Consider the following 23,173-nt stretch of genomic DNA (forward strand, 5'->3'; position numbering starts at 1 on the left):
CTCCCCCCCCCCCCCCGTGCTTTCTCCCTTTATGCGATAATAGACTAACACAGCTCCTGTTTGAAAACTATTGCAAAGGAAGTTATTAGTTAGGTGGAGACAGCTACACAAACATTCAGGCTGTGCTTAAGCCTGATCTGGGGAACTATTAAAACTGCACAGTAGATTCTTGTGAAGCACAAGCATTAACTCTGTCATAGAGCTACATCTTGAAAGCTCCCCTTCCTCCTTGCTGATGTGGCAAACATTGAATTATCAGAAGCATTTGCTAAATAAGGAACTACCCTGGCACTTTTGAGCCATTTCAGAATATAGATCTTAAAACATCATGAATGCGTTTCAACAGAACTTTGCCTAGTCCTTGGGGACAATTGAAAATCAGTGTTTTCAGATATCCTGGAATTAACCTAAAGAAGTTACTGTATGTTGAAAGTGGAGCTGCTCCTTAATAATGCCAGAAAGGGTAAAATTCATACATGACTTACACAATTCCAATGGCAATATTTGGGATTTGCCTTGGAAACAGAATGTTGTCATTTATTTAATAGCAAAGTGTGAAATGCTGAAATTTGATTTCATTGGATATTTTTCAGTAACTGTTCTGTTTCAAACTTTGTTTCAGTTCTATTAAAATAGGATTATGGAACTGAAATGAGTTTCTGGCATTTGTTTTCTTTTTTCTGATGTATGTTGTCACACACATTTCAAATGCAATAATATAAATGAGTTGTTTGTATAATATCGATAACGGGTAAATATATCTACTATTGATGATGTTAAAAAGGATTTTTTTCAGCTTTTGCAGTAAGCTATTGGTATTAAATAGCTCTAACCATTGCTCCAAACTGTATCCAGTATATGAAATGGAATGTCCAAAATGTATTCCAAGAGGATTAGTGTACACACTGATCAATTTTTATTTGTGCCAAAAATTATTTGAAATAAATTGGACCAAAGGGGGAAAATATGGAATCATTAAATACTGAGCTCGCATTGAAAAGGTTTTTCCCATTATTATGCTTATATCTGTGAAAATTCAAATTTGTTTGTAAAATGTTGAGGTCACCATGTTTTGCATAAGTGAAGATTTGCTAGTTTTTGTTTTCAGCTTGAATCTGTGAGCAGTGATTCTTATGAAGATAAACCCTGTGAAGTGCAGCCTTGGTGGAAACATTTTGAAAAAGTATGCTGTCTTCTTGTTTATACAAATAGCCTGGGTAATCTCCGAAATCTAGACCATTTGAAGTAAATGTTAATACTATTTCCATAGGGCTGTTGAGACATGAATTTATGTTGTGAACCATTCCTCGCCCCCCACCCCCCCCACCCCAAATCAAGCCAAACAGAATTTGAACAATGGAAGTTCTGCTGTTATTTCCTTTCAGTTGCTTTTAATTCATTTCTGTCTGACACTTTAAATGCAGAAGAGCAACTTTGCATATAATAATACATAATGGGGAAAGTGCAACAGTAATAATGAGTACACCAGAAGCACTGCTCAAATCAGTGAAAAGAAAATCTCCCAGTTTTAAATTATTTCTTCATTAGGCTTTATTTTAGATTTTTTTTTTAGTTTATGGTAACAAGAGATAATAACAAAGCACTGTGGTTTGCAAAGGGTTAGTAGTATGCAACAGTACCATGGCCTCTGAGAGGCTGACAAGCTTTCCTGGGTTACTGCACACTTCATCAGGTGCCAAGTGTTACTGCTCTGAGTTACAAGTAAATACACAAATGCAGCAGCAGTCGTATTGACTATAAGACAAATTCCAAAGTTCATGCTGTGATACTGATTTTATTAGGCTAAGCAGAAACAGAGAACCATACATTGTATTTAGGTAGATATGCAGGATCCTTGGTTGGGGGGGGGGAGTAGGGCTTGTAGGCAGGGAAGTCAGAGGAATGTTCTTTGTGGTCATCTGCATTCACATGCATGGGCCTGCATCTGGGCAGATTATTCTTGGAAATCTCTAGAAAGCTGAGCATTTTAGCACTTGGCCTGCTCTCCTCTTTCTAACAGATGCTCTGCTTAATGCTGCTTCCACTGTGTCATACACCACTGCAACAGCATCTTCAGATCTTCACTATGATCAGAAATGGTTTTGTTTAAATAAAAGTAGTTTAATTTAGTTCTTAGTGTTTTAAAGTGAATATCTTAGAGGTTGGTTGGTTGCTGTTTTTTAGACCAAGACACTTAAGCCCTTTTGGCCTCATATATACTAGTTAAGAATTTCATAGACTGTGGTCAGAAATTATAACTCTCCAATGAACATTTCAAGTGTATAGTTTGTTTGGAGGAAGAACACAACACCGAGTCTTGTAAAATTTGCTTTATTTTACACCCTAAGGCAGGAAAAAAAGCATGGCTGTATCTTCCTCTCTGGGAAATCACACTATAGAAAAAGAGAAAGAGTAAGTCAGAGACAACAATTTGAAAATCTGAAAAAATGATTAGCACCAAATTGACCTGCCTAACAAAGCAGGCTGGTAGCTTTGCAAGGAGAGACAACCTGGATATCAAAGGGTGTGTATGTGTGTGTGTTTAATGGAGTTCATTTCCTAAACTTTACTATTCTTTGTTTCCCAGATTATAAGGAGTGGCCAGCCTATATGAATATCCCTCCACATCTGAACTGTGAACAAAACATCTTTACAGAATGTAGGCCTGTGACTTTTAACATTTTCTCCTATCTATCTATCTATCTATCTATCTATCTATCTATCTATCTAATCTATCTATCTATTTTTCCTTGTATAATTTTAAACACCTTTGCCTAATGAAGAAGCCAGTGGAGCTTGATAAGTTTGCAACATGTATTTTGTGCATTTTGGTTAACCTAAAAAGTATCACTGTTTGTCGTTCTTGGATGTTATTACAGCCAGTTATCTGTGGATGAATGAATAGCAAATTACAAGTACCCCATTAATGGTATGGACAGCAGAAAAGACAAATATTTCTCATTATCCAGGGAGTTAAAGAAATACAGCCCTATAAGGATGAATAAAAGAAAAGGGGAAAGCTCAAGAGCTCAATCCTCTAAAGAAAACCTAAAGTTATTACTATCAACCATTATACCTGCATCAGATATATTTGATTCAGAGCCCACAGAAAGGGGTAGATTCTTGAGATGTTAGTGGTAGCTTCAACCTATGAAGGAGAAGTCAAAAACGATGCACATAATGTTATTCAAATTATCCAAGACGATCAAATGAAAATATGACTTTAAGGTCCTACGTTGTATGCCCACCACTGACAAAGCAAAACCAAAGAAAACGTGAAAAATGGAGATATGGGACACTGAGATTTAACACTCAATACCAAGAATGAAGTGAGGATGAGTGACTACATAAGATACTGCTATTTACACTTCTCCTCCCATTCTTGATTCCAAAAAGGTTATAGGGAGTATAGGTCCATATTCATATGCCTAAGACTGAAAATCCCCATGTTATAATTGGGTTAGATACTATTATGATCACCAAGGCAGATACAGAGACAAGGAATGGTTGGCATCGTACTATGACAGATGTGATACATAAGGGAATTGTAGAAGTAAGAGATATCCAGGACATTACAGAAAAATCACAAAGCTATGAGAAATCTAGAGAACCATATAGCAAGAAAGTACCTGGCATCAATTTCAAGACCACCTGAGACGATAGCAGCAAGGTTGTCGGTACCAACTACAATAATAATAACTGCCTCACCAATGTCTACAATCCTAACTGAACAAACACTTAAAAGAGGACAGAAAACAACATATCCAGATCCAGTTACATAGCCTAAGCATACTAATAATAATTGGAAGGAACAAAAATGAGCTGATACAGACCTGGATGCAGAATCAACTCCCACACTTAATTCCTCCATACAAATATCTTCATCACCAGATGAATTGTTGGAGAATCAAACTACACTGTTACCCTTAGAAGACTATAAAACTGACAGATTTATTGACAAGAATGGGACAATGCTTAAAAGTAAAATATAAACAAGAGACCCCACAAATAGATAATTCAGTGTTTTCTGCAGTCCACTCAACAGCTGGTACACTTAATAGCACTGCCACCTTTACTTTAAGTATTGTTATCTATGGAAACAAATAGGGAAATCCCATATCACTACCTATTTTAACAATAAGATTAGAAAACATGTACAGAATAGAAGAAGAAAATTGTGAATTCTTTTAAAAAAGCTCTCGGAAGGGAAGTCTGAGATTGCCAAACCATCAAACAAACAAAAAACAGTCCTCCAAACCAGCTGACAAAGAAGACAAAAGCAGACAGTATTGATAGGAATGCTTATACCATTTAAAAATTGGAAATGATTAAGCCTTATATGAGCAGATATCAGTTATTTCTATAACAACAACATTGATGGAACATCTACCACAAGATAAGAAAGAGGTGTCTAGAATTTTCTTTGCAGAAGCTGGTAATGTGACATGCCGCCAGATAAATTCGTCAAAGCATGTAGCCAAGTGTATATCTAAAATACTAGCAGAGGCAATAGAACTGAGCTAAGAGTTACCTCATTATTTTATGAGATTAAAATACAGGTAGTAGACATGCCATTTGATAGTTTAGGTTTGTTCACTGCAAGTACAGATGACAACAGGGTCTAAATATACTAACGGCACCAGATCCCATCTGATCGTGGAAGCTAAGCAGGATCAGCCCTGGTTAGTACTTGTATGGGAGACCATCGGTGAATACCAAATGCTGTGGGCTATATTTCAGAGGAAGGAAGTATTGAAACCATCTGAGTATTCCTTGCCTAAGAAAACCTTATGAAATTCATAAGTCAACAGAAAACGTGAAGGTATATATACACAGAAAGAGATAGAGATGACAAAGTTGTTTCAGATCATAAACTGATAACAACAGCTTAGAACATTGTTTTTCATACCAAATCAATTTCCAACTACATAGCCATCTGAACCATTGCTGGTAGAAATCCAGATTCTTCTCTTTAAAAGGGAAATCAAAGAGCATCTCCATTTGGAGAAAAGGATAGGTTACTACTACAGGTATTTCACCATCCCCAAGAGGGATGGGTGAAGAAGACCCATGTTGGATTTGAGAGAGGTCAACAACTACATCAATACAACTCACTTCAGAATGACTGCAGTAACTAACAGTCTTTCTCTAATGAAGGAGATTCGATTGCAACAATTGATTTAAAGGATGCTTATTTTGATGTTGAAATTCATACAAACCACACAGGAAATAGCTCAGATTTTTAATCAAAGAACAATAATACAAGTTCTACCTTTTGGACCTTTCAATCACACCAAGAGTGTTTACCAAGGTCATGATGGTCATTGTGGCAAATCTAAGAATATGGAATAACACTGTTCCCTTATGTAAACAACTGTCTAATAGTAGAACGATTTGCAGAAACAATCAAGACAGCAGTGGTCACAACACTAACTGCTATTCTAAGTAGAGTTATGTGTAAATTTGGGCAAATCACACATCTACAACTAACACAGGATATTGTGTTTATAGGAGCAAGATTAGAATCCCACAATGGTAAAGCACTACTACTTTTGGAAAAAGCAAAATAGATAGCAGCAATGACAAGATGAGTAATGCAGTCCTGCAGAATATCTGCAATAAAGATGCAACAGCTCCTCAATCTGATGGCATCAACAGCTGCAGTAGTGCAATTAGCACAACTTCAGATATGACCATTATAAACATGGTTTATAAAAAAAACTGCAGGCTACACGAGGATTCCAACAAAAGAAGCTAGAAAAGACAACAGGCTAGCAGACTGAGTAGATCAGAAATAAATGCCCATGTCTGTATGTTGCAACCATAATTAATTTGAAGGATATCCCATCAGCTATATCTGACTTTCTGAAACCAGCAGAAATGACAACTTCTTTGTATGTATTATCAGAGGTAAAAGAATTCCTAAAAGGAATACAGAATTTATATCTAAACAGAGCAGGATGAATACCATCTTGGGAGTTTTTCTTTGGTACCTACGCAGCTGACTAAACCACCATCTGAACTCTTTGCAACAGCTTTTATGGAATATATGTCAGTGAAAGTAGCATTCCTCATAGCAATCACAACAGAAGAAAAGCTAGTGAGATAGGTGCACCAAGAGTAGTGAGATAGATGTACTTTATTTGAGATGGTACAAAGAGAAGGTGATACTGTAGAATCATAGAATCGTAGAGTTGGAAGAGACCACAAGGGCCATCCAGTCCAACCCCTTGCCATGCAGGACTCTCAATCAAAGTATCCCCGACAGATGGCCATCCAGCCTCTGCTTAAAGACATCCAAGGAAGGAGACTCCCCTATACTCCAAGGGAGTGTGTTCTACTGTTGAACAGCCCTTACTGTCAGTAAGTTCCTCCTAATGTTGAGGTGGAATCTCTTTTCCTGTAGCTTGCATCCATTGTTCCGGGTCCTGTTCTCTGGAGCAGCAGAAAACAAGCTAGCTCCCTTCTCAATATGACATCTCTCCAAATATTTAAACAACTATCATATCACCTCTTAACCTTCTCTTCTCCAGGCTAAACATCCCCAGTTCTCTAAGTCATTCCTCATAGGACATGGTTTCCAGACTCTTCACTATTTTAGTTGTCCTCCTTTGGACACGGTCCAGTTTCTCAACATCCTTTTTGAATTGTGGTGCCCAGAACTGAACACAATATTCCAGGCGGGGCCTGACCAAAGTAGAATATAGTGGCACTATTACTTCCCTTGATCTACACACTATACTTTTATTGATGCAGCATAAAATTGCACTGGCCTTTTCAGCTGCGGCATCAAACTGTTGACTCATGTTCAACTTGTGGTCTACTTGGACTCCCAGATCCCTTTCACACATAGTCTCATTCAGCCAGGTGTCCCCCATCCTATATCTATGCATTTTATTTTTCCGCCCTAACATTTCTCCGTGTTGAATTTCATTTTGTTAGCTTTGGTCCAGCTTTCTAGTCTATTCAGGTCATTTTGAATTTTGATCCTGTCCTCTGGAGTATTAACTATTCCTCCTAATTTGGTGTCATCTGCAAATTTAATGAATATGCCCCCAATTCTGTCATCCAAGTCATTGATAGAGATGTTGAATAGCACTGGGCCCAGGACAGAGCCATGTGGGACCCCGACTGGTCACTTCTCTCCAGGATGAAAAGGAGCCATTGTTGAGCATCGTTTGGGTTCAGCCGGTCACCCAATTACTAATCCATGTAACAGTTACCTTGTCTAGCCCACATTCTACAAGCTTGTTTGCATGTATGTCATGGGAAACTTTGTCAAAGGATTTACTGAAATCAAGATATACTATATCCACAGCATTCCCTTCATCTACCAAGCTGGTGATTTTATCAAAGAAAGAGATAAGATTTGTCTGGCATGACTCCTTTCTCTGAAACCCATGTTGACTTTTTGTGATTACAGTGGAACCTCGGGATACGAAATACCCGGGTTACGAATTTTTCGGGACCCGAAAAAATCCAATTGGAAATTATTGATCCGGGTTACGAACGTTTTTTCGGGTCCCGAAAAAACTTTTGGTGCTTTTTGCCGCGATTTTACACCAAATCGCGGCTTTTCCCCATTAGCGGCTATGGGGATTTGGCTTGCGAAAGCCGTTCGGGTTACGAAAGCGGCCGCGGAACGGATTACTTTCGTAACCCGAGGCTCCACTGTATAGAATTGCCTTCTAAATGTTCACAGAATCTCTCTTTAATGAACTGCTCTAGAATCTTTCCTGGTATAGATGTCAGACTAACTGGACGATAATTGTTGGGATCCATTTTCCCCCCTTTTGGAAGATGGGGACAACATTTGCCCTCCTCCAGTCTGCTGGGACTTCTCCTGTTCTCCAGGAGTTCTCAAAGATTATTGCCAATGGCTGTCATGCCCAGCCTGGAGGACGGCTTGGAGGACTCAGAGGATGAGCTAGAGCCCCTGGGACCTGAACCTGTAATGGAGGAGCCAGAGCCCCTGGGGCTTGAACCTGTAATGGAGGAGCCAGAGGCTGGCCCTAGTTCTGCTGGAGCAGAGTCTATGGCCCTTCCAGAGATTCAGCAGTCAAGTTTGCCTGGTGCCAGCCAAGGCTGTGGACATGGAGGAGGATCTGGGCAGTGTGCCTACCTTCAATGAGTGTCGAGCAGAAAGAGAGGGCCTTCGAAGATCTCAGAGGCTTTATCAGAAGCGTCTTCGTAATCAGACACAGCTGAAGGCCGGCTCCTTGTCTTCTTAAGCACCTGGAGCATGTGTGGTTCTTTGCCAGTGGATATCTGACTCTTTTAGAGGAAAGACTCTGTCTCTGGCTCCTTTGGCTTCTTGTCTTGACTACCCGGAAACCTTGACCTTGGACTGCTTTATCGACCTGCCTATCCATTACCCTGAACCTCGGACCGTCTGACAATTCTCTTGGTAATCCCTTTTGGTAGAACTACTGTGAATCTCCAGGACTGTGTAGCTTACACTGACTTTGCTGTGCTGGGAGGGGGTTTGTTTGTTTGAGAACTAGCTGCCTTATCAGCCCTTTGGCTGCTTTCCCGGACAATGGCTCCAATATTACATTTGCCAGTTCTTTTAATACCCTTGGATGTAGTTCATCTGGTCCTGGAGATTTATATTCATTTAGATTAACAAGGTTTTCCTGTACTATCTCTTTACTTATTCTGTGCTGAAATTCCCCTATTATGTCCTCTGCTCTTCAGATTGAGCACTCTTTTCCTTTTCTGAGAACACAGAGGCAAAGAAGGTGTTGAGTAATTCTACCTTTTTTCTATCTTCTGTTAGCATTTTAGCATCTTCTCCACACAGTGGCCCTACCATTTCCTTTTTCTTCCTTTTGCTGTAGATATATCCAAAAAAGCCCTTTTTATTGTTCTTAACCTCTCTAGCCAGCCTGAGTTCATTCTGCGCTTTAGCTTTTCTGACTTTAGTCCTACACAGGCTAGCTATTTATTTGAATTCCCCTTTGGTGATTTCCCCATTTCTTATATATGTTCCGTTTAAAAGTTAGCTCAGTTGAAAGTTCCTTAGTCATCCGTTCTGGTTTCTTGAGACACCTCCCATTTTTCTTCCTCACTGGAAACAGTGCATCTTCAGAACCTTCTAGAGCTACTGCATAAGCCTTTTGGTGGTAGCCCTGCTCACTTTCCAACCAACCTACCAGCTTGCCTAAGCCCTTCATTCCTTTTTTCCTTCTGTTCCAGCAGCATCTCTATCATATCGACAAAAAGCATAAAATAGTGAGTCCATACTTTCACTTAAAGTCTAGTGTTCAGTGGTGGGGCGAGCAGCATTCCAGATAATCCCTTTTATAAATAAAAGATTTTTTTGCCTTTGCAGAATTGGCCCCAACGATAGTACTGCAGGCACATTGTCCTGGGGCCTATGTTATGCTCCTGGTGCCTCTCAGCCTCTGTTAAAGATCCCTGCAGTGGATGTGGGGTTGTTGGGGATCCTTCTGTCTTAGCTCTGATATATGACAGATGGTATGTGTGTGTATGTATGATATATGGTCACTGTTGAGATCTTCCAGCACATGTTGGGAAGACAATGTCCTCTTCCATTACAAAGATATGGTAGAAAAAATCTCTTCCTGGGATGCAGTGTTATCCAAACAAACACCAATAAACCATATTTGTGGTTTTATTCTCTGATGGAAGTAATGAAGAACTCTGTGTGTGTACATATATGTTCCGTATAGAGAAATCTAGAGAGAGAGAGAGAGAGGTTTGTTTCAATGGAACCTCCATGTATAGAGATAGCAGTCAAGTCCTAGAAAAGAAAATAGACTGAAATGTATTTTGTGTTCACATGTTATTTACATAAATTGCACAGTTTGTTGTCTCTGCAAGCACAAAGGGTCTCAGTGACTCCTTCAGTCCTCCTCCCAACATCCATGCATGGAAAAAGACTTCCCTTATGCAATAATCTAGCTCCAAATGTGGAAATTTGGAGACTCATCTGGCCCTACAGACTTGAATTTATTTAGAGTAGTCAGGTGTTTCTGTAGATAAGTAGGTAGTCTCCAAGGCCAGATGAACTACATCCAAAAATATTAGAAGAGCTAACAGAAGTAATCTCGGAACCACTATCAATAATCTTTGAGAATTTCTGGAGAACAGGAGAGGTCCCAGAAGACTGGAGGAGGGCAATTGCCCCCATCGATCTGCAGGGAGAGGCAGGAAATACAAATAAAAGTTGTTATTGTTGTTATTCTTATTATTATTAAAAAAGGGGGGAAGAGGACCCAAATAATTATTGCCTAGTTAGCCTGACATTAATACCATGGAAGATTTTAGAGGCAATTATTAACCAGATAATCTGTAAGCACTTAGGCCCTGTCCAGACCGGCCATTAAGGGTGGCCTGGGGGCGGAGTCAGGGCATTGCATCCACATGGTGCATGCCCCGACTCTGCCCCCTCCCCCAGGGTCCCATGATGCCTCACACCACTCCACACAGTGCACGCCATCGTGGTGCTTTGGCACTGCATCGTATGATACAGTGCCGAAGGAATGCTGCCAAGCCACGGCAACGCAGCTACGGTGCCCTTTCCAGGGCACAAAAAAAGAGCCGCAAAATTTTCCCCTTGAAAGGCCAGATCGGGGCCGTGGCGTGCAGTTGCTGTGCCCTGTTCTAGCTAAAATGGGCAGCTCCATGCCACCCCTTTGAGGCTGTCTGAACAGCCCCTTAGGAATACTGTAATTACTAATAATCAGCATGGGTTTCTCAAAAAGTCATGCCGGACAAATCTTTTCCCCCCACAAAGTTACAGGCTTGATAGATGAAGAGAATGCTGTGGCTGTAACCTGTCTTGATTTTAGTAAGGGTTTCAACAAGATACCTCATGATATTCTTGCAAATAAGCTAGAAAATACAGGCTAGACAATCAGCTGTTAAGTGGATTTGTAATTAGTTGACCAGCTGAACTCAAAAGCTGCTCAACAGTAGCTCCTCTTCCTCCTGGAGAGAAATGACCAGTGGGGTGCCACAGAGTTCTGTCATAGGCCCAGTGCTATTCAACAACTTTATTAATTATTTAGATGATATAATAGATGAAATGCATGTCAAATTTGCAGATGACACTAAATTAGGAGGAGTAGCCAGTAACCTAATACTCAATACCGGCGTAGTGTTGTGTTTTGAATGTTGGACTAGGACTCTGGAGACCAAGGTCCAAATACTAGCTCAGCTATGGAAACCCACTGGATGACCCTGGGCAAGTCACACTCTCTTAGCCACAGAGGATGGTAATGGCAAACCCCCTTTGAAGAAACTTACCAAGAAAACCCTATGATAGGTTTGCCTTAGAGTCACCATAAATCAGAAACAACTGGAAGACGTATGACAGCAACAGCCAATACCCCAGAAGACAGGATCAGAATTCAAAGTTATCTTAACAGATTAGAAAGCTGGAGCAAAACAAACTGAATTTCAACAGGGAGAGATGTAAGGTACTATATTTAGGCAGGAAAAAAAATGAAATGCACAAATACAGGATGGATGCCTCCTGGCTTAACAACAGCACATGTGAAAGGGATCTAGGTGTCTTAGTAGACTACAAGATGATTTTTGCAATGCGCTCTACATGGGGCTACCCTTGTGCCTAGTCCGGAAACTTCAACTGGTACAGAATATGGCAGCCAGATTGATTACAGGAACAACCAGGAGTGACCACATTACACCAATATTGAAGTCACTCCACTGGCTGTCCATTAGTTTCCGGGCACAGTGCAAGGTGTTGGTCATTACCTTTAAAGCCTTCATGGCTTGGGCCCAACCTATTTAAGGAATCGCCTTCTTCTGTACAATCCGCCCATGCACTCAGATCCTCTGGGAGGGACCTGTTGCAGTCCAGATTGACTGAGACCTCTCAGAGGACTTTCTCCGCAGTTGCTCCCACCTTATGGAATGGCCTGCCAGATGAGATCCTTCAAATTACCAACCCAGATAGCTTTAAGAAAGTTGTCAAGACGTATCTCTTCTGGCAGGCCTTCCTGGAATAGCACCCAGCCATGTAAAGATCCCCCCATATACATATATATGTGATGAATCTGCCCACAGTCATTGTATTCTTGTTTTTAGATTTTATTTTCGCAATTTTAATTGTTAGAACTGTTAAATCCTTTTTTAAGAGGGGGGAGATTGTATATATTGCTGTATCATTTTAATGTTGTAAGCTGCTTTGATTGTTTTAACAAAAAGTGGGATATAAATAAAAGTTTGATGATGATGATGATGATGATCACGAGTCAACAGTGTGATGCAGCAGCTAAGAAAGCCAGTGCAATTCTAGGCTGCATCAATAGAAGTATAGTGTCTAGATCAAGGGAAGTAATAGTGCCACTCTATTCTGCTTTGGTCAGGCCTCATCTGGAATACTATGGCGGGTTACAAACCACCATAAAGTACGCGCTCTGCGCGTACTAGGGTTAGGAAGGGCCGTATTAGGGTTAGGAAGGTTCTTACCTTCCTCACGGCCCTTCCTCCCAGTACGCGCAAAGCGCGTCGTAAATGGCGGCGCCCATCCACATGGGCGCTGCCATTTTGACGTCTTGGACGCTGTGCGTCCAGACGTGTCGCGGCGGAAGTGATGCCGCAAGGGCGTGCTCCGCCCCTCGCAGCGCCACTTCCACGTTTTGAAAAGGAGCGCTGTTTCGGCGCTCCTTTTTCGCTGCGCGGGGAAGCCTCGCGGTCTGGCCGCTGGGGCTTCCCTACACAGCGAATGGGGGTGGCGGGGAAACGGCCCCTTGAGGGTCGTTTGTAACCCGCCTATGTCTGGTTCTGGGCACTACAATTTAAAAGAAAGGACGCAACCAAAATGCTGAAAAGTCTGGAAACCATGTCGCATGAGGAGCGGCTTAAGGAGGTGGGTAAGTTTAGCCTGGAGAAGAGAAGGTTAAGGGATGATATGATAGCCATGTTTAAATATTTGAAGGGATGTCATACTGAAAATGGAGCAAGTTTGTTTTCTGTAGCTCCAAAGGTTAGGACATGAAACAATGGAATCAAGCTACAGGAAAAGAGATTCCACCTAAACATTAGGAAGAATTTCCCGATAATAAGAGTTGTAAAACAGTGGAATACACTGCCTTAGAGAGTGGTAGAGTCTTTTTTGGAAGTTTTTAGAGAGGCTGGATGGCCATCTGTCAGGAGTGCTTTGATTGTGTATTCTTGCATGGCAGGGAATTGGACTGGATGACCCTGGTGGTCTCTTCCAACTATGACTCTCTGAGAGTAGGGCTACAGAAGCCACATTATATTTGGGGCAAGGCCAGGAACATTTGCACTTTGTTGTTAGCTACCTTCAAGTAAACCTTGACACATGACAAGCCTAAGAATGAGACATCTCCAAGCCCCTCTATTGCTTCATGTGACTAATTTAATTTATATTTGATACCCTGCTTTTCTTTTATAAGGGATTCAAAGCAGCTCATACCCTACATTAAAACAGTACAGGTAAAAACATTCTGAAATACAAAAAATTAAAAAGCATTAAATATACACTACTTAAAAGTATATTAAAACCTACCCATTGCACTATCCCAACTAGTGAAGAACTGAAAGCCTGTTTAAATAAAAAGGTCTTGGCCTGCTGATGCGAAGAGATCAGGGAGGAGGCCAACCAATCCTCCCTTGGCAGAGACTCCCATAGGCTGGGGTTATGGAGAAGGCTGTCTCCCGGGTCTTCGCCAGCCATGCTTGGGAAGGTGGTACAACTGAGAGACAGCCCTCCCCTGAAGATCTTAAATGTGGGTGGTAGTGGTTGTCTGCCTACAAGTCATTCTTGACTTATGGAGACCCTAAGGTGAACCTATCATGGGGGTTTCTCGGAACATTTGAAAATTCGGACCCAGGGCTGCAGAGTCATAGTCCAGCACTCAAACCTGTGAATTTTGTGATATTGATAATGTATAGGCCCGAAACAGGCAGGCCAAAAGTGCCGTGTTGGCACTGAAATTAGGGTTCCAGAGCGCACAGCACCTACACGCCCTAGAACCCTAATACGTATGGATGGCACCATCTTCACATGGCGCTGTCCATACATGGTGCATGTGCACGACACAAGCGCGGCACTGCATCCACACCTCCGGGCACTGCGCTTGTGTTGTGGACGTGTCACAGTGCAACAATGGCGCACTGATGATGTCCTCCCCGTGTGCCCAAAAGAACCCGCTTTTAGCGAGTTCTTTTTGGAGCAGAGGAAGCCCGCACAGTTTGGTTGCTACAGGCTCCCTCTGGAGAGAAAATGAGCTGCTCCAGGCCACCCCTTTGCGGCGGTCTATCGAGCCCCATAGTCTGGATCCTGAAATGCACTAGCAAACAAAATTCTTGCAATTGTCCTGGTAAGTAGTGCAAGTATTAGTAGAAGACATTGTGTGCATGTTTAACCCCTTGTGATAGTACTATGTAAACACTGAGAAAAGAAAGGCAAAATTGATTGGGAAAGTAGTAGCTTTCTCCATGTCACTTCGCATGCCCTGGAAGCACTTCTGTTCCTGAGAGGAGATGGTTGTCAAAGCGTGTCTTTTGCTGAACAGGATCCGTTCAGCAAAACACACTCTTTGAAAGCCATCTCCCATCATGAAGAGAACAGAAGTGATACAAGGACATACAGAGCAGCATGGAGAAAGCTGCTACTCCCTTGATCAGTTTTGCCTTTCTTTTCTTGTTCAGTAAATCGCAAAGCTGAAATCCCTGAAGTTATTAATTATTTAATTTAATTTACATCCTGCCTTTCTCCTGGAACAGGAATATTTTGATTATCTTAATTTTATAGGTAGAGTCGGCCCTTCTTATACACGGATTTTTTTATACACGGATTCAAGCATCCACGGTTTGAAAATGTTAAAAAAAAAGTATACATTTCAAATATCAAACCTTGATTTTCCATTTTTTATAAGTGACACCATTTTACTATGTCATTATATTTAATGGGACTCGCCCATCCATAGACTTCATTATCCACAAGGGATCTTGGAATCAAACTCCAGCATATAACAAGGGCCCACTGTATAGGCATTCACTTATTTGTATTGTTGTTATATGCCTTCACGTTGACTCATGGTAACCCTATTATGTTTGCCTTGGTGAGAATTATGTTGAAATTTGCCATGGTCTTCCACTTATTATTATTATTATTATTATTATTATTATTATTATTATGCTTTATTTATATAGCGCCTTAGGCTGAGAGGAAGTGACTTGCCCTAGGTTACCCAGTGGAGTTCCACAGCTGAGTGGGGATTTGAGTCTTGGTCTCAGAATCCTGGCCCAAACCACTACACTATGCCAGACTTCTGCCACATATCGCATACAATTCACATATGTGAATCACATATAATTCACATACATAGAATCATAGCATGCCCTCCACCTTTTCACAGGTGAAAGCAGGGACACAGGTGGCTAAGCAATACCAGAGTGTGGCCAAGATGACAAAAGTTATTAAAGAAGAATAACTGACAAACTCAGAGAGGATGCAGCAGGTTGCTTTTGCTTGAGTCTTCTGGAAAGTGCAGGATTCCACTCCTTCTTCTCCTTCCCCCGTTCCCCAACAGTGGAAACTATTTTTGCACTTTGAATTCTCCCACATCTGTGGTAAGGTGAAAACAAAAGAGGAAAGTGAGAGAATGAGAGAGAAACAGACATTTTAACAGGATGATTTCAGGCTGTCAATGCCAAATCAGGACAGTTGGAGAGTACATCATAGTGGCTGCACCCAGTTTGTTACCTTTGTGGTTATCTTTCTGGTGAGGAGCCTTTCTGACTACTTTGCTAAGACAGCAGATATGTATATGTAGTTCGGGCTGTACTTGGAAGTCTTAGCAGCTTGGCAGAACCTGCCAGAATTAAAACCGTATTTTCACAACCTTTGTGTAGCCAGTGTTACCTCTACACCACAGGGTGGCAGTAGAATAGGTGCTACTGGATTTTTTATTCACTTTGTATGGCCTAAATTATTATTATTATTATTAACCTTTATTTATGAAGCGCTGTAAATTTACACAGCGCTGTACATGCAATCTTTTAGTTAAACGGTTTCCTGCCCTCGGGCTTACAATCTAAAAAGACATGACACAGAAGGAGAAGGGAGTGGTGGTGGGAAAGGGTAAGAGGTCTAGCAGTTCCTCTCTACCTCCGAGGCCTGGACCAAGGCAGATGGACTGGAGGGAGGGCTTGGCTTCATAATGGAAGGTTAATCTTCATCCAGGGAAAATACATACTCTCAAGTAGGATAATACATATACAATACATAGCAATACAGGAAATGGTTCGATAAACAGGCAACAAAAGAACATCAGATAGTAAGCGATAATTATGCAATGCCTGGGAAGGCTTCTCTGAACAGGATGGTTTTCAACTCCGTTTTGAAGCTAGTTAAAGAGCTAGTTAATGAGCCAGCATAGTATAATAATCTGAATCCCTATTTGATCATGGAAACCCACTGGGTGACCTTGAGCAAGTCACACTCTCAGCTTCAGAGGAAAGCAAAGACACCCCTCCCCCAAACAAATCTTGCCAAGAAAACCCCTTGATATGGCCTTAGGGTTACCATAGGTTTAAAACAACTTGAAGGCACACAACAAACAGCCTAAAAACCCTCAAAGCACCAAATCCTGTCTGGTCTTGGAAGCTAAGCAAGGTCAGCCCTGGTTAGTATTTCGATGGGAAACCAGCAACCAATGCTAGGTGCTGTAGGCTATATCTCAGAGGAAGGAACTGGCAAAATAATCTCTGAATATTTGTTGCCTAAAAAATGTTATGGAATTCATGGTGTCACCATAAGTTGACAAGTGACTTGAAGGCACACACACAACAACAATGGGACTCACAGCAACTACAGTTAAATAGAACAAATATAGTTAAAACATCACCGGGATACAAGCATAAAAGTTAAAATACTTTTTAAAAAAAGTAAAAGAAAATAGGCACAGAAAGACAGTGGAAGGTATTGTTCTTTGTGCTCTTCAAGTCATTTCCGATTTATGGCGACCTGAAGGTGGTGAATCTATCATGGGGTTTTCTTGGCAAGTTTCTTCAGGGGGGGGGCTTGCCAGTGCCTTCATCTGAGGCTGAGAGAGTGTGACTTGCCTAAGGTTACCCAGTGGGTTTCCATGGCCATGCTGGGATTTGAACCCTGGTCTCCCAGTCCTAGTCCAACACTCTAACCAACATGCCATGTTGGCTGTACTACTTCTAGAGACTACTGCTACTCTACTAGAAAGTACCCTCCCCTCTAAATGTGCACTTATGGATCTCATTTCTTTTTTCCCATGCAACAGTTTTGCACCAGGAAGAATAATATCCTTCCTCAAGTGGCTTTCTGTTCATGGAAGAGCACACTTGGGTTACATCAGTTCCATACCACCAACTACTCCGAGGCTGTCATATTACATCCTCTCTGCAGCAATAACCCGGGTTGACACCACTTTAATTGCTGTGGCTGAATGCTGTGGAATTCTGGGAATTGTACTTTTGTGAGACATTTAGCCATCTCTCTTAGAGGGCTCTGGTGCCACAACAAACTACAATTCCCACAATTCTGAGGTCCGGATGCAGCCCTAGAGAAAAATTTCATAATACGGGTTGCGTCAAAAGTTGATGAACAATATGTAGTGAAGTATCTGCTATGTACTGAAGTATCTGAGTCTTTCTCTGCCTCCATATCTGAAGGATTTTACTTTCTAACTGTGTGGCACTGCACTGCTGACAGTGTCTGAAATTGAGCAATTGGTGAATATTAATTGAGCTGTTAATTAATGAATAGTCAACCAAAAATCCACCAAACCCTTATTGGCCAACCAAAATGCACAATATACTTGTTGCAAGCTTTTGAAGCTCCAGTGGCTTCTTCATCAGGCAAGATGTTACAAACCAAACAGGAGAAAAATTGGAGATGTTAATAAGATCCCTGCATTTTGTTGTTTCTGCCCTTAGTTAAGATGGTATGAATGGGGAGGGTATCTTTAGCAGGCTGGCCCCTTCTCCACTAATAGTGTTCAACTATCACTTGGGGGGAGTTCAAAGCAATATAGACAGAGCAGCAAAGCAAGCACTCATGTCACACTTCAGAAGTGGTTGCATAGATTTCTCCCTTCCTCCTGCCTTCAAATGAGCTTTATGTAGGAAAAGCATTTGTGAAACAGCCATACAAAATCAATTTTCTTCTCCAGCAGATGGCACTAACATTGTAAAAGCCTCTATCTGTTTTTCAATATTGTCTGCAGGCACCTTTTATTTAAGAAGAAAAAATGAAGAGGAAGCTGGCAGAGTTGAAATTTACCTGGGAGTCGGTTGTCCTCACTCATCTATAGAACAGATGTGCAAATACTTAAGAAGGAAATGTCCTATTTGTGAAGACAATAGAAACAATCAGAAGAAGGAGAGAAAATGTTTACTATTTGAGGTACAGTGCCTTCAGTATGAGCATCCCCTCCAACACAAGCTCTGTTCATCAGGTTCCCTGAAAATCAGGTGTGGTAATTTCCTTTTTAGGATGAGAATAAATGTGAGGTTGATCTTCGGGCCTCAGATCCTTTCTCTGCTTCGTGATCAGTCTTGGAAAGTTGTTTCTACAGTATTTGTTTTAGTTCATTGATTCTTAGAGGATGTAGTAGCAGAAAATGTAGGTTCATTGGATTGGGTTGTGCGCTCAGACCCTGATTATGTCTTTGTTGTTGTTGTGTGCCTTGAAGACATTTCTGATTTATGGTAACCCTGTGGAAAACCTGTCATGGGGTTTTTGTGGCAGAATTTGTTCAGGTGGGGTTTGCCCTTGCCTCCCTCCAAGGATGAGAGAGTGTGATTTGCCCAAGGTCCCTCAGTGGGTTTCCAAGGTCAAGCAGGGATTTGAACCCTGGTTGCCTAGTGTCAAAGTCCAGCACTCAAACCATGACACCATGCTGAGTCCCATGTCCTGTACTTGGTTTATATTCTCAAGTACACAACTGGTCTCCCTCTCAACTCACTGTGGGGTTTGTTTTCAAAGTGGCCAGCCTTTGAGAAGGATACAATCAAGCAAAGTGGTGGGGAACATGCTTTTCGTCTTGGTCTCCCAGATCTGATTTTGAGAGATACAGTAAAGCAAAAGATTTATTTAAGTAACAAGGCTGACAAGAAGATTTCAGTAGGCAGGGTCGCCATGGGATTTGGGGTCTTGATGGAGCAAGTAGGAGGTATTTGGGGTGAGTGGATCCCAGATACGGGAGTAGCTTTTGCAAGGTGCAGGGAGCTTGTAGCAAACTCTGTTACAGTATTTGGAAGAACAAACCACCAGTGCTGATTTCAGTGGATTGGATAAGGATGAACATCCAGATAAGACAGAGGCACAGGTGAAAGAGAGGTAATCTGTATAGATTAGTGGCAAGGAATCACATACTAGTTTAAGGAGCAGGTTTGCTGTCTGGGATTGTTTCTGAACCTGGTATTACTGCTGATGTCAAGGCATTGGTTTTGCACAGGAGTGCCTTTTACTAATTTCAGTCTACAGACCTCAGCCATATTGTGGAGGAGACAAAATTATGTTTGGTCACTCTTCTGTGTGCTCTGGTAATCTCTTGGCTAAAATACTTATAATGTGGCCTTTGGAGAGGCAGCCCTTGATGATAGTTAGGAAATTTCAGCTAGGGCAGAATATAATGGCACAGCCTTGGATAGAGTGGATTCTCAGATACTTTGCTATCAGAAGCAAAGGACAAGAAGTGCATGCATGTGTGTGCATACACATACGCACACACACCAGTTCAGGTGCTGATTGTACTGTACTGGGATAGCATCCTTTATAGTGTTTGAAGATACCAGGCTTCATGTAAATAGCCTTGTCTCACAGCAGTTCAAGATGTGGTCATCCCAGGAGGAACTGCCAAGCTCTGAAGTCATTGCCTCTGCCCACTATCTGCTACAAACAGCAGCAGCAGCATGTAAACAGCAGCTGGGGGTAATATTTTTATCAGGAAAATTGTGCAGGGATGAGAGAATTAAATCCCCTTCTTCTACTATTGTGATCATCACCTCCTGCATGGAAGCAATGAAAATTTCAGCAGAATGTGGTCTCATCTGCTTTGGCTCTGAGAACTAACTTTAATAGATGGTATGTTACTATAGCAGAGATACTGCATGAGGAGACATGTAAACTGTTGAAGAAGCATCTAACTATTTCTGTATAGCCAGCTACACAACATCATCATCATCTCCTGGGACCTCTGAAGAAACTCCAGGAGGATGTATTTGACTACTAAATGACTGCAATACAGTAAAGGAAGAAAGTGAGTTCTGTTGAGGGCTTGGTCATTATGCAAGGCATGTACTAAATTCTTCCCTTTGCAGTGATAACACAAGTTCAATAACATAGGCATATCTTTCAGTTACATTTGCAAATGTCATGAACAGGATGCCAGATACCAGGTTTTGTGATTTCTTTCAGGAATCCTTTCCCTCATTGTTATGATCCTTTATAATGAAGATTTTATTATAAAGTCAAAGGACCCTTGTGGCTGTGGAGGTTAAACACTAAGAAATTGAATTATAAGGAAATTGTAGAAAAAATTGGAAAGGAATGGCAAGAAATATGGGATATAAATGATGAAGATGCGACAAAAGGGTTGTTATGGGATATCATGAAAGCAGTCACAAGAGGAATATGTATAAAAGAAACATATAATCTTAAGAAAAGACAAGAAGAAAGAAAGAGGAAATTAGAAAAGGATATAGAAGTATTGGAAAATAGATATATAGTTAATAGAGCTAAACAGATATATGTAGAATTAAGGGCAAAAAAGGAAGAATTGGATAAGATGGAAATAAATGAAGTACAAGAAAATTTGATCTGTTTAAGAAGAGAATTTTTTGAATATAGTAATAGAAATTCAAAAATGTTGGCCAGGTCCACACAGAAGAAGAAAATGGAAAGTATGATAAATACGGTTAGAGATATAGCTGATAAAATATGTAGATTGATAAAAGAAAAATTAAAAAAATTTGAAGAATTTTATAAGGAATTATATCAGGCAGGAGAAAACCATTTGAATAAAATAGAGAAATACGTGGAAGAAAATTGAGGGCAAAAATTAGAGGAAGAAGATATAGAGTTACTGGAGCAACCCATTGAGAAGGCAGAGATAGTGGAGGTAATAAAGAAAATGAAAAACGGGAAAGCTCCGGGGATGGATGGATTGGGACCAGAATATTATAAAGTGTTTGAAAAGATATTAATCCCAAAATTGTTAGAATTATATAATGGAATAATGAAAGGGGAGAAGATACCTGCATCATGGCACCAATAATTAGTAATCTTAATGCCAAAGGTAGATAAAGATTTAACGGACCCAGGGTCATATAGACCCGTATCATTAATAAATCAAGATGCAAAGATTTTATCAGCAATAATAGCAAATAGATTGAATAAATGTATGTATAAATATATAGGAAAGGATCAATGTGGATTTGTGAAAGGAAGACAAATGTCCAATTTAGTAGGAAGAGTATTGAATAAAATACATGTAATAGGTGAGAAAAAATAAGGGCAGGGATTTTGGCATTAGACATATTTAAAGCGTTTGATTGTGTGGGATGGCCAACATTAAAAATAATTATGAAAAGATTTGGAATAGGGGATAGAATAAAGAGGATTAATAGACCAATTATATTTTGATAATTCAGTAAAAGTAATAGTAAATGATGGGATAACAAGTGAAATAAGAGTGACAAGAGGTACAAGACAAGAGTGTCCACTATCACCAATATTATTTGCAATGGTTATAAATAAATAAATAAACTTTATTTGTATACTGCCCTTCGAAACATCAGGGCGGTTCACAGCAGACATCCATACAATTATTAAAACAACATATTAAAACCATCAATACAGTAAAAATAGTCTGTGCCAAATCATAGATGACTCACCAATGGCTAACAGGGGAACTAACAAAGGGACTTAACAGGGACTTAACAGAGGGGGGAAGGGCTCACAAGGCAGAGGCTTAGGGATAAGCCTGCCTAAAGAGAAGCGTCTTTAGCTCCTTCTTGAATTGGGCCAGGGAGGTTGCTGAACGGAGCTCGGTAGGCAGCGCGTTCCAGAGGAAGGGGGCCGAGGTCGAAAAGGCCCTTCTGGTGGTGTTGTTCAATCTAGCCTCTGGAACTTTTAGTAGCTGCTGCCTGCTGGATCTGAGCGTGCGGGGCGGATTGTACGGAGAGAGGCGGTCCTTCAAGTACTCTGGGCCCAAGCCATTTAGGGCTTTATAGGTTATAACCAACACCTTGTACTGCGCCCGGAAGCAAATAGGCAGCCAATGTAGGTCCTTTAAGACCGGTGTTATATGACTGGTCCTAGGTGTATTAGTGACCAGTCTCGCTGCCATATTCTGCACTAATTGCAGCTTCCGGGTATGGTACAAGGGTTGCCCCATGTAGAGCGCATTGCAGAAATCCAACCGAGAGGTTACCAGAGCATGTACTACTGTTTCTAGGTCCCCCCGGCTCAGGTAGGGACACAGCTGGCGCATCAGCCGAAGCTGATAACAGGTGCTCCTGACTGTCGCATCCACCTGAGATGTGAGGTGGAGCGACGAGTCAAGGAGCACCCCCAGACTGCGTACAGAGTCCTTCACGGGGAGCGTGATCCCGTTCAGGACAGGTGGAACCACCGCCATCCCTGGGCCAGGGGAACCTATCGCGAGTACTTCCGTTTTCTCTGGATTCAAGCTGAGCCTGTTTTCCCTCATCCAGCCCATTACCGACTCCAGACAGGCCACGAGAGGAGAGATGCCATCCCCGGTCACTGCATCAGTCGGAGACATAGAGAAAATTATTTGGGTGTCATCAGCGTACTGATAACCCCGCGCCCCATGTCTCCGGATGATCTCTCCCAGCGGTTTCATGTAGATGTTGAAAACCATGGGAGACAGAATGGCCCCTTGAGGGACCCCAGATGTTAGGGGTCTCTTGTCGGAGCACACGTCTCCCAGCTGCACCATCTGGAACCTCCCAGTGAGGTAGGACCGGAACCACTGAAGCACAGTGCCTCCGATCCCCACCTCCTCCAGGGGCTCCAGAAGGATACCATGGTCTATGGTATCGAAAGCTGCTGAGATGTCCAAGAGCACCAACAGGGACACGCTTCCCCTGTCGATGCTCAGACGGAGGTCATCGACCAAGGCGACCATGGCAGTCTCAACCCCGT

The 23,173-nt window shown here is 41.5% G+C and overlaps 1 long non-coding RNA gene across 1 annotated transcript; it reads left to right on the forward strand.

Annotated features, from left to right (window-relative positions):
* Positions 1-1,049: 1,049 nt before the first annotated feature.
* Positions 1,050-22,433, forward strand: LOC149314318 (uncharacterized). Its single transcript, XR_016280911.1, has 3 exons — positions 1,050-1,183; positions 2,588-2,659; positions 18,225-22,433. It is a non-coding gene; the product is annotated as an uncharacterized LOC149314318 (long non-coding RNA).
* Positions 22,434-23,173: the final 740 nt, after the last annotated feature.

The sequence above is a fragment of the Sceloporus occidentalis genome, unplaced genomic scaffold, assembly GCF_023333645.1.
Source record: "Sceloporus occidentalis isolate IW3139 unplaced genomic scaffold, rSceOcc1.0.p SCAF_4, whole genome shotgun sequence".
Taxonomy (NCBI): Eukaryota; Metazoa; Chordata; class Lepidosauria; order Squamata; family Phrynosomatidae; genus Sceloporus; species Sceloporus occidentalis.